General features: G+C 40.4%; 1 protein-coding gene and 1 long non-coding RNA gene across 5 annotated transcripts in view; one reads left to right on the forward strand and one right to left on the reverse strand.

Moving 5' to 3' along the window:
* The window catches only part of ATP2C1 (ATPase secretory pathway Ca2+ transporting 1), a 113,451-nt gene that overhangs the window by 85,671 nt on the left and 15,726 nt on the right, over positions 1–12,054 (reverse strand). The window lies entirely within an intron of this gene.
* LOC123363785 lies at positions 127–5,609 on the forward strand. 3 transcript variants are annotated; one of them, XR_006576896.1, is made up of 4 exons: positions 127–974; positions 2,065–2,175; positions 3,380–3,490; positions 5,322–5,609. It is a non-coding gene; the product is annotated as an uncharacterized LOC123363785 (long non-coding RNA). The 3 variants fall into 3 exon arrangements; XR_006576897.1 differs by lacking the exon at positions 2,065–2,175; XR_006576898.1 differs by lacking the exons at positions 127–974; positions 2,065–2,175 and adding an exon at positions 2,486–2,609.

The following is a 12,054-nucleotide window of genomic DNA, read 5'->3' on the forward strand; positions in this document are numbered from 1 at the left end:
GCTGCCGCCGCCGCCGCCGCCGCCTCCTCCCGCTGCTCCCCCTAGGCGCGCGGCCCACGGTCGCGAGCGAGGGAGCGGGCGGGCACGCGCCTCTGCCACTCCCTGTCTCAGGAGCGGAGACTTGCTCCCCTCACGGGGCCGCTGGGCTCACGGACCCTTCCCCAGCCAACGGTTCGGGCGCGCCCGCGCGCCCCGGGAACCCGTGTGCTGCACGCTCCAGCCCCGCCCACCTGGCCCTCCCCAATCTCCCTCACAGCCCCCCCAATCCCCCTTTGGCCCTCTCCCCCCGCCATGACCCGAGACCGACCCCCCGCGGCTGCCCCCTAGCGGCCACAGACCCCCCCTCCCTGCCCAGTCAGCGTTCCTGTCAATCGTGCCCCTAGCCCCGCCCCCACCTTCGCACCCTGCATCGCCCCGCTCTGCCCCCCTCCCCTCAGTGTCTCCGCCCCAGCTGCTTGCACAGCCCCACCCACCTTGAGCCGCCTCGCACGCCTGCCCGCACAGCCCCCGTGCCAGGTTCCACAGACACCCGCCCCTGAGTAACGCACCCCCCCCCCATTCTGCGTGCTCCACCGCCTCCTCTTGCTAACGTCCTTTTACCTGAGAAACCTGCCTTTCACAGCAGCTTTCCTGCCCCTGGGGTGCTGTGATGCCCCTGCCTTCAAGACCAGGCCTGATTCCAACAGGCTGATTGGGCCTTAGCTCTCCTTGCTACTGTATTATGATATCAGAGATGCTGGTCTTGAAACTGGCATTAGAGAATTCATGTGACAGTAGATAAGGAAGTTGAGAGATGGATGGTGCCCACCTCATTCATTATTACAGTAGCATCAAGAGGCTCCAGCTGAGATCAAGCTCTTTTATATTAGGCACAGTACAAACAGTGTGACAGTCTCTATCCCAAACAGATTGTAATATATTCCTATTTTGAGACCTGTTGTATAGTACTTTTTAATCAACATTATACAGAGAAGGTAAGCATCATTATCCTCATTTTACAGAGGGACAGATTAAGTGACCTTGGGCAAGGTGTGTAATTTGTTGAGCATACCTTCTGCAAAAGGTTAATTTACCATGCTGCATGGGACTGCTTTTCAGAGACTGGCATCATATAAACCCTTTTTCCTGTACCCCATTAATATACCTGACTGACATTGGTTATTTGGTCTTGAGTACATTTCATGACGATCCAAAGTGTCATCAAGCAATTGACTATGCAATTTATCAACAAACCAAATATTTTAATCCCAGCCCAGTGCCTCCACAAATCATCATTCCTCCCCATGACTCAATCCCAACTAATTCTTCTCTGCTACTTTAATGATGTTCACTAAGACTGTCAGTCACACCTTTTATGAAGGCCAATATCACACACTGAGCTGATGCTTTAGCATATCGTATATGCTAGCTAGCTTTCATAGATTAGTATGCTTCCAACCACCTGAAAGAGGAATATTTGAGTACATTTTTTAAAAATAGAAAACTCTGGTTTAAGATGTCTAACTCCAGGATATATTTTCACTCTTAAAGGAAATAAAGATAACTCTCAACCCTTCCCACTAGGAAGGGAACCAAACACTAAAAATAGCCTCTTATTAGTAAGAGGCCATCTAGACCCCAACAACACGGAGAGCATCCTTTGGGATGCCAATATAAATGTTTAAAAGATCTACTCTGGATGCTCAACACAATCATTCCTTTGGCAATAATGTTCTATTGAGTACATGATGAATTTTGTCATTCAAGGTCAACATGTGATCTAGGCATGCTAATGCAGGCTTGACACCTGTTTTTTAAAGAAATATAAAGGATGGTCATACAAGGAATCTCATTGACAGCCTGTCAAACAAAGCTGAAGTGACAGGCTAATCAGTCTTCAGCAAGAGAAGAGGGAACCAAAAATCAATCTGTCAGTTCATAAGTGGTGTTTACAGCAACCAAATTACAAAAGGTTAAAATTAAGTCTCATAACTCATTAGTATGGCTTTCTGAAGCCATCAGCTAGGCAAGTTCAAGTATTAAAAAGAAACAAACATTTAAATCTGAATATTTGTTTATATGCAGATATGCATCCGACTGTTTACAGTGGGGGAGGGGAGTAGACAAGTGCTGAGATTTAACCTATGAGATAAGAAAAAAAAAACTGCTTTCAGGGGGAGAGGAGGAGGAGAACAGGTAAGTTAGTTGTTCCAAAGATATATAATGTATGATTTCAGGCGCTGCCCAAAGAGTTACCATGACAGATGGTGGTCCATGCTGTCTGAAAGTGAGCCTGTAGAGTTTAGGGATGCCACTGCAAAGTATCCCCCTGCCACCCCCCACCCCCACCCCAAAAAAAAAAAAGACTACCATTGTAACAGTGGGTCACCAACATACAGATTTTAGTGACTCATCTGTAAAATTGTGTCCCGCTTAGTTTCAGTTGGAAAAGGTGCAAGAATAGCAACACAGCTAAACATATCCTGCCCATTCTTATGCTTTTTGCAGTGTCATTTATTTCTTCTCATTGCTATGATCAGCATTAGTCAAGGAGCCACAATGAGCTAGACCAAAGAAGAACATGGAGCTAGCATAAATGGGAAACTAACTAGGATAATTCAGTTTACCAGGTAAATTGAATGACAGGTTGTCCACTAAATGAGTCCTTATGCTCCTGCATTAATTTATGAAAGCTACTCCAACTGCTATTTTAAGGCAAAGTATGCAAGTTTACAGCAATTCTTAACATTTTTTCTTTAGCGAGGAAAGTCAGTGCAAGCCCTTTAGTTCTTGCCAATATTTACAGCCACATGCCACTTACACTTGCTTTCCAATATGACACTACAAAAACAGTGTTTACATTTGTAAGCCATAGGATTTCAGCATTTGGGCCTAAACAACTTCAGTCTGACCTAAAGTATCTATTATTATTTGGTGATCTCATCTGAATTATAAGCATTCCTTAAAAGAAATTGTGACTAGTTCTGTTTCCAACATCCCTACTCCTATCTACAGGGTTCTGCTCATTAAAAAAATCCTAGATAATATTAGTGTCTCTCAATCCACTGCAACAGTTTTCAGAAATTTTCTGACCCTAACATGAGCCTGATAAACCAAAGTGTCAAGACAGCCTTATTAGTTTCAGGTTCCACTCGAAAGCTTTGGTTTTAGCAGGAGCTATTTGGCAGACAGGACATTGTTAGAATAGATTTTTAAAAGCCTGAAGATAAATACCAGAAATCAGAATTAAAAATGGAAGTTAGTTCTTTTTTTTAAAGCATCTTCACATTCGTGGTCAGTCATATGCATACAAATACTACTCAGAAGTCTCACAATATAATAGAATACTAGTCTGAAAATCAAAGGAGTAATATTTTCTATTTTGTTTCAATTCCAACAGAATCATTAGAAGAATGAAGGTGATTAACTAACTAGAATATGAAAGGCAGAACCACAGGATATTCAAGCTCCACAACTAAAACTCTTGCAAAAAAGGACATAACACCAATGGGTATTTGAAAAATCTGATCTGAAAGTAGAATCAGAACACTGATTGAAATAAAATTTGGGGGTAGTTTACATTGATATTGCATTTCAAAAAAAAAAATCTCATCTCACTTACATTTGTTTAATATATTCTGAAACACTTTCCCCTTTCCTTCTAGGTAAAAATACAAATGACCCTTCCCCCTCCCCACAAAACCAACACTGAAACATCCTTTTAAAGATGGATTTGTTTAAATATTATTGACATTGATAAGTTACTAGAATAAAGTTTGCCCATGACTTAGTTTTACTCATGAGAAGTTAAAGTGTACAGAAATTTTAAAATCCTGGAAAATATTTCAGGTTATAAAAACTATTAATTCTATATTCTAAAACATCCCTGGATTTTTTAAATGGTCTATAACTAAGAGATGCCAAGAGAGAAGCCAAGTTCTGAGACACTGGTATCCAATTTGGGGAAATGAAGGGAATGCCATTGGATCCTCTCTTAAAAAATGAATTTTAAAGGTTTACTTCTTTACTCTAAGTATGATAATTCAGCCTCCCCGAGCACCCTGTACCCTCCTACTTCATAAACTGGCTTTTTCAGGAGGAAAACGTTCCCTCATAACAAGATAATCTCTTTCTGGTGGAAGGGATTGAAGAAAGTGAAAATCCAGTTTCTTACCTCTCCCACATTGTAGAGGAGAGTAAAATCAAAGTGCTTATGCTAGAGTCAGGTTGGTGCTGCAGATCTCCATTTATAGCAATGCACATTTTGTAAGTGCATTGTGTCATTTGTAGAGCTTCCCCCACCCCCATCATAGTATCTGACAGTTAATGAGGCAGCCACTTCAGTTCAGTGGTTCTCAAACTTTTGTATTGGTGATCCCTTTCACATAGCAAGCCTCTGAGTGCGACCCTGCCCCTTTATAAATTAAAAACACATTTTTTATATTTCTATTATAAATGCTGGAGAAGCAGGGTTTACGGGTAGAGGTGGACAGTTCATGACCCCCATGTAATAACCTCAAGATCCCCTGAAGCAGGGGTTCCCAACGCTGTGCCTGTGGGTGCCATGGCACCTGCCGGGGCATCTATGTGCTTCCACCTACTGGCCACCGGACAAGCAGCCGCCGAAATGCCGCCGAGAAGTAGCAGCATCGACGGCATTTCGGCAGTGACGCTTCTTGACGTGGCCACTGTTCGGTGGCATTTCGACGGCGACATTTCTCGACATTGCCGCTTCTCAGCGGCATTTCAGCAGCTGCTTGTCTGGCGGCCACAGTCCTTGGTCCGGCACCCACCGCACAGAAAAGGTTGGGGACCACTGCGCCTGAAGGGTCATGACCCCTGGTTTGAGAACCCCCGGTGTATAGAATTCCCAGAACAGAAAAGGGTGCTAAGATGGAGTTAAGTTTGAGTATATGTACGAGCAAGTTAAGAGTAAAAAGGTCCAAGGGATGTTTTAAAATTTTCATAAAGTGTTATTTTAAGTGAAACCTTAATTATGATTTTGGGGGGGGATTTAAGTGAAACCTTAATGTAAGAAATGCACAACTGAGGTACCCAAACAACCTTTGTTCTCCCCTATAATGACAATGAAGTAACCATATACTTATGGTTCATTTAATGTAATCTGAGACCACCAACACTAAAATGCCTAATGTTTCTTTAAACATTAGACTGTTTAAATCTTTTCCTCCTGTAGCATAATTATAAATGTTTCAGACTCTAGCCTCTCAATTATCTGTCAGCAAGACAAAATTAATTAATTTTCTAACTTTGTAATCAGGAAAGATGTTTAACCTCCTTCCATATTCATAATATTTCGCTCTCACATTCTTTCCCCATAGCATCTTCTGTTTCTCCTGAAGATTTCATACAGAGCACACCCCAGCTAATCCTCATCTTGGGCATCTTGTGTTTTGGATTAGGTCAAAGACTCTGGTGCAGGTTTTCCAGACAGCCTGCTCTTCCCCTACATTAACACAAGGGAGGATCTTCAACTGTTGCTGTTATGTTCTCAACTGCCCCTGTTCAAGTTGGGTTCTCAAGTGCAGACTCTTCACAGAAGGCGAGTTTCCCTGTTGTACATAGGACTCCATGATGGCACCCCTGTTCTCTCTCTCACACACACACACACACACACACACGGAGTGCCATGGCCCTGCTCACAGAAATAGCCAACAGAGCTAGCCAGGCCAGGAAGAAAAAGTGCATGTTATACACTATCCTGGGACAGAAGCTTAAATTGCACCCTATGTCAAGCAGGATGCCCAGCTGAGACAGCCACAATGTCTTCTGGAGGCTCCTGCTACAGTATTTCAACCACACCCGTTCAACACCATCCATGGCTTAAAGCCATGATGTAGTACTAGTGCTGGGATGAAAGATAACTACCAGTTCCATAGTGGAGTAAGATGTTCTATGGCTCAGAGGAAAAACTATGATTGTTCCTTGAATTTAAAACACAAGGAAAAAGAAGAGCACTCCAGCACAGAGTGTTATTAAAAGGTTTCAGTTACAGTATTGAAGTGTCTGTGGTAAAGCATAAAGACATTCCAGCAATAAGGCTATGAAGCAAGATGAAAATAATTAGTGGTGGTAGAGCAGCTTAGTTTCAATCAATTCCAAGCTAACATGCCAAGAATTTTACTTATGTTGCATATATTAAAAAGAGAAAGCCACCTGTCTCAACACTTAAGACAATTCACAGGATTCCTGTTCTGATCTTGAAAATTGGGGTGAGGATTTACATAATAAGTTAATGAATAGATCATTACCTACTTGTAAGATTTCTGCTCTGGGCAAAAATAAGCTAATTTCAGCGATGAGTTCTTAGGTGATGGGTTTGTTTCTATAAATTCATTCAGACTGAGCCAAAATTTTAATCTAGTGGAAGCATGCTATAGTTTTCTTGGCAAAAGATTTATTCTAAACTTTTGTCTTGTAGGACAATTCACATTCTATTACAAAAAAGAATCACTACTTGCGCAGAAATAGAAATCTATTCTTCCCCTTAGAGGTTCTTCCTCTCCTTTTAGAAGGAATCTATTTAAAGTCAGATTTTAAGGTGGGTAGAGATTAAGTGATTTCTGCAGCATGTTGCTATTGTCTTTGTTTCTATAGAAAGTAGAACTTCTAGAATAAAGGCCAGTAGCTTTAAGAACATGAAATGCTGAAGTGGATGAAAGCAAGTTTTTATTTTTAATCTCTCTGCTAATATGGCTATGGAATTTGGCCAGGGAGAGGGCAAGGAATAAGGCTATTATGTGTACATACACCCTTCTTTTGAAGTCTGCTAGCTCTTCTCGTTTACTGAAAATATTCTAGCATGTATTTGTGGCAGATATAAGGTTACATACTGCAATCCGTGTTATCAGTCACATTCTTGCATATCTTCAGCAAACCAGAAAGTGCAGGGAGGTGGGGGCTTTTAATTTAATTTCAAGAGTTAAAACTCATGCTTAATTACAAGTGAATTTGAATCCTCCCTACCATCTGGTAGTGGGGACATTCTATACAAATGCATAATTTCAACTGCCTATTCTGAAGAAGTTTCTTTTTCAGCAAAATATTCATCAATTTCCCATTGTCTGTTATAAACCAAGATTAGGTGAGGTCCCTTAAGTCAGAATAAAAAGGTGTTTCAGTTTCTAGATTTCAAAAATTGGCAATAAATGTACAAATCTGGAAGAAGCTTGTTTCTTTTTATGTTTGCAGTTAACTTTTAAAGTCATCCAAATCAGAGATAATATTGATACGTTCTGGTCAATTTACAGATTTATGTTCAGATTTCAGAAGCTCATTTCTGGCATTGAGTGTTTTTGTAGTACCCCTACAAAAATGGTCACTCATTTGATTTGCTGAAGTAGGAAATACCAACATGCAGAATGTTAAACATTTCTAGTTTTTGCAGCTGTCTGTGCTATATGGAAAGTCAGCCATCTAAGGAAGAGTCAGAACTCTCTCAGAATCTTGATGAGACCCGACCCTGAGCAGTGATTTAGATTAGTTACAAGATGCACACTGCATATGCAGATGTCATAAAATCCCTGATGTAGTTTCCTAAAGTTGTAGGATAGGACTTCCATTTCACACTGAAGAAACTTCCAGTAGGCCCAGTGTGTATTAACAGTTTATAAAAGTTGCAGAGCTTTTAAAATTTCACAGCTGAGTTGTGTTCTCAGCTCTTTAAATTAGTTGAAATCCATGATTGTGACAAGTCCTTCCATGTCCCCTCACACAATTCTTTAAGTCTTTTCTTCACTTGATCGTTGGAGATGTGAGGATTAAGAATCTACTATCCATAGTGCTTTTTACTGTTCTTATGTGAAGATCCATTTTATTGGAAGCCAGAATCATGTTAGAGTTTGATGAGAAAGCTGGGTTTGCAGCAAGACAAGCTCTGATGTCATCAGTGAGCCTATTTTTAAGTCACTGTACCTCTGGGCCTGAAGCATGTAGAACTGTGATAAAGAAATTTTGACAAACTCAACGAGGGGGAAAATTAAAGTTGTATTTAGTTACTGAATATTGTAACAGTCTATACTATTATGGTCACCATTTTCACAAGACTATGATAAATTTTGTACAAAGTTGGTCTTGTGAGGTATCTTGAAAATTAATAATCTGCTGAATATCATTATCCTGTTAAAATGTGTAGCCACACTATATGTGATGTTATAAGATTCTACTGTAGGATATAGAGGTTGACTTCTACCTCAGATGTGGTAATTTCTAATACAAACAGCTTAATGGCACTAAATTGGGGAGGGGGGCAAATAATATCAATCCAATAATATTAAAGGAATTGGCACATGAAATTGCAAGCCCAATAGCAAGGATTTTTAAAGAATCTAAACTCAGGGCTCAGACCCTCTGACTGGAGAATTGCTAATATAATCCCTATTTTTAAGTAAGTGATCCAGGAAACTACAGGCCTATTAGTTTAACCTCAATTGTATGTAAAGTCTTGGAACCAATTTTGAAAGAGAAAGTAGTCAAGGACAGAGGTGAACAGTAACTGGGAATAAAATACAACAATTTTACAAAAAACTTAGATCATGCCAGACCAACCTGGTCGCCTTTGAGAAGATAACTGACTTTAGACGAGGGAAGTGCAATAAATCTAATCTACTTGGATTTCAGTAAAGCATAATGATACAGTTCCACATGGGAAATTACCAGTTAAAGTGGAGAAGATGGTGATTTACTACAGGGTATGGTGAGACAAAACTTTTGCTTTTAAGTTAGTAATAGGCAAGCAAATACCTCTTATTTTCCTTTGCAACTAATCCTGACTTTTATGCATCAATACTTGTAATCACTTAAATTCTCTCTGTTAATACTTTTCTTATTGTTTTATCTTCACTAGTATGTTTGGATTAAGTTGTATGGGAAACTATTTGGGATTGCAAAGATGGTGCATATATTATTTTCCTTTGATGAAACGATGGACTTTCTGTGAGCTTGCATTGTTCAGTAGCATGCTGGACAGTACAAAAATGCACATTTTGGTAGACAAGGCTGGGATTAAAAATTTGCAGGTGTCACTCTGCAGCTAAATTAATGAGTGACTGGTCAGAGTGCCCATGTACTTAGCTTGGAGAGAATTTGTGTACTGAAGGCTGTGTGAGCAGGTCAGAATGGATGTTCTGACAGCAAGACAGTGTAAAAGGCACCCCAGGTTAGAGAATTAACACAGCTGTTCAATAGTCCAGATCGTACACTGGGTAATGTCACAAATACTCAGTAACAAAGGATCAGATGTCTTATTTATCTTGTACTTGATACATTTTAAATTCATGTATTTTAGATTCATAGTGCTTTGAGTCAAGTGTTTATTTCTGGAACAATGGAAAGCTAATGATTTATCAGATTTAGTTTGACTTTCAATTAACAAGAGTTTACTGATATTTCTGTTGGAAAAACTAATTAACCTTCCGACTCCCTTAAATGAATTGCAGTGATCACATACACACCTAGTGGAAGACCTCATAACTGTAGCATAAGACTACCACTACCAGTTGGCTGGTACTACTGCAAGTGTATACACCTCCCTTTCCTTTGGCCTCTCAGGGTATGTCTACCCTGCAGCTAGGAGTGAGCCTCTCAGCCCAAGTACACTGACTCACTATGGACATTGGGCTTGAGTTCAGGATCTCAAACCCACCCAATCCCTTAGGTTTGAGAGCTTGAGCTGCAACATGCACACTGGTATTTTTAGTGCCATAGCTTGAGCTCTGCTAACATGAGTCTACCCAGGCTGTGGAGGTTCACCCCAACCCCTGAGGGGGTGTTTTACTGTGTAGAACTATAAGAAATTCTACTGCTTTGCAGCCATAGAATGGGGATGAGGAGATGGAGAAGAGATCTGGTATAACATGTGCATGGGAGATAGTGGGGCATCCCGGTTCGTATGAAAAGACTGTGCTAATAGCAGCATTGCCAACTCTTGAGATTTTAATCAGAAGTCTTCCAATAATTGGTATATTTCTGAAACAGCCAGTTCATGGACTCATGTCATTGAGGGGCGGGGAGAATCTCAGTGTTCACTATAGAATTCTAGCCCTTGTAGCTGGGAGAAAAGCTTGAAAATGCGAACTGTAAAGGCTCAAGAACCAGGCCGCAAATAAAAAGAGACCCACATTTCTTTTCCTAAGTCATGATTTTTGAGTTTTTGGAATTGGCAATGATAGAAACTCCAACATGTATCTATCTTGTTTGGTAGGAATTTATCAAAAGGATTAGTAGACAAATTCAGTCTAATTGAACATTTTCTGCTGCCTAGTTATTTGTTTATATTGCAGTAGAATTCCAGGACCCCAACTGGAATTGTGACCTTATTGTGCTAGGCACTGTGCAAATTCCTAGAAGACTACAGTTTCTTCTGGAGATTCGAGTAGTGAAAGGAAAATGTGTCGTGCATCTGAGGTTTGTGATCAAAATAGCTTGGTAGCAATATTTGAATATTTAATGAGTAATGCTGAGGTAAACTCACTTAGTACTGGTTACAGCTCTTGGACACAGTTTCACTCAAACTCCCTGGTTTTAGCTTAATTTTAAGCGCTTTTTTATTAACATTCATGATATTTGTAACAAGTTTTTGAGATAGGTCTCCACAAAGTGAACCCCCCTGGTTTTATCTAGCAACTTTTTATTGGGGGGGGCATCTTAGATTAAGGTGTATTATAATATGGATGGATAAACTATCTATAAGTCAAAGTTTGTATGTCACATATCTAGTAGAGAAGCAAGTATGCTATTACAGATTAAAGCAACAGGGTTTTTCTACATTTTGAAATCTTAACAGCTTTTCTCATTTGTAGCCTTTTTGTACACCCAATGTTTGTATAATTATGTTAATATACCAGTCATCTACATGGACATAGTATTTGGGTAAGTTGACTTCATTAAGTTTCGTGTTACTGTTGCCTATTTAACTTCTTAAATTTTGCAAAAGAAGAAAACTGCTGAAGCAATTTCTTAAGTAATCAGTTTTGCTGTCATTGCTACAGTCACATTCAGCCATGATTTTAGTGATACTGACTTAAGTGAATGACATAACAATGCATCATTGATGAGATATCATCTGTCATTGGTATTGTCAAGTGCCTAAAAGAAAAACTATTTATACAGGGAATATGCAATTCTCTGTTTTCAATCTAAACTTGACTAGAATTCTATCATGCACCATCTCAACTTACAAACTCTGTACTTCTGTTTCATAGAGTTAAAGGTCAGAAGGGATAATTAAATCTGACCTTGTGTCTATCATATGCCACTAAGTTTCACCAGATAATCTGATATGAACCCCAAAGACTTCAGTTAGACCAAAGCATTTCAGTCCCAGAAGACTAAACTGGTGTGCCATGGACAGAGAACAGGAAAGACCAAGGTACTACCCCAATGTCTGAGGTCCCTGCAATAGTGACATTTGCCTAGGTGATCCCAGGAGGCAAACTATGCCCCATACAACAGAGGAAGGTGAAAAAAACCCCAATGTCTCTGGCAATGTGACCTGGGGGAAATTCCTTCCCAACTCCAAATCAAGCAATTAGCATGACCTTGAGCATGTGAGCAAGAAACCCCAGCCAGACATTCTAGAAAAAGGATTCTCTGTACCACTGCAGAGCAGGGCCAGATTAGGAATGGACAACATAGGCATGTGCCAAGGGCCAATTCATTGGAGAGGCCTCAGGGGGTTTACCAACCTGAGTGGTGCTGACACCCCATGCATAAGTTTTGTGTTAACCAATTGTACACTAGGAAAGATTCCTTCCTGACCCCCCCGCAGGTGACTTGCTAAAGCCCTGAAGCACAAGATTTGGTTAGTCATTGTCTCAAATCTCCCAGGCTGCTGGAAAAGACAGGACCCCTAGAATCACTGTCCATTTTAGTGTAGTGCATTGTTTAATGACAAACCATTTGCTGTTTTATTTGGACAAATGCAGGGATTGGAACAGCAAACACATTTGTAAATAGTTGAGGATGCTCAACTAGCTTCATTTGCTAGTAGTTTTGGATGGCAGCCTAATTCTTAGAGGTGCTGAACATCCTCAACTCTCATTTACTTCACTGGGG

The sequence above is a fragment of the Mauremys mutica genome, chromosome 2 (assembly GCF_020497125.1).
Source record: "Mauremys mutica isolate MM-2020 ecotype Southern chromosome 2, ASM2049712v1, whole genome shotgun sequence".
Lineage (NCBI taxonomy): Eukaryota > Metazoa > Chordata > Testudines > Geoemydidae > Mauremys > Mauremys mutica.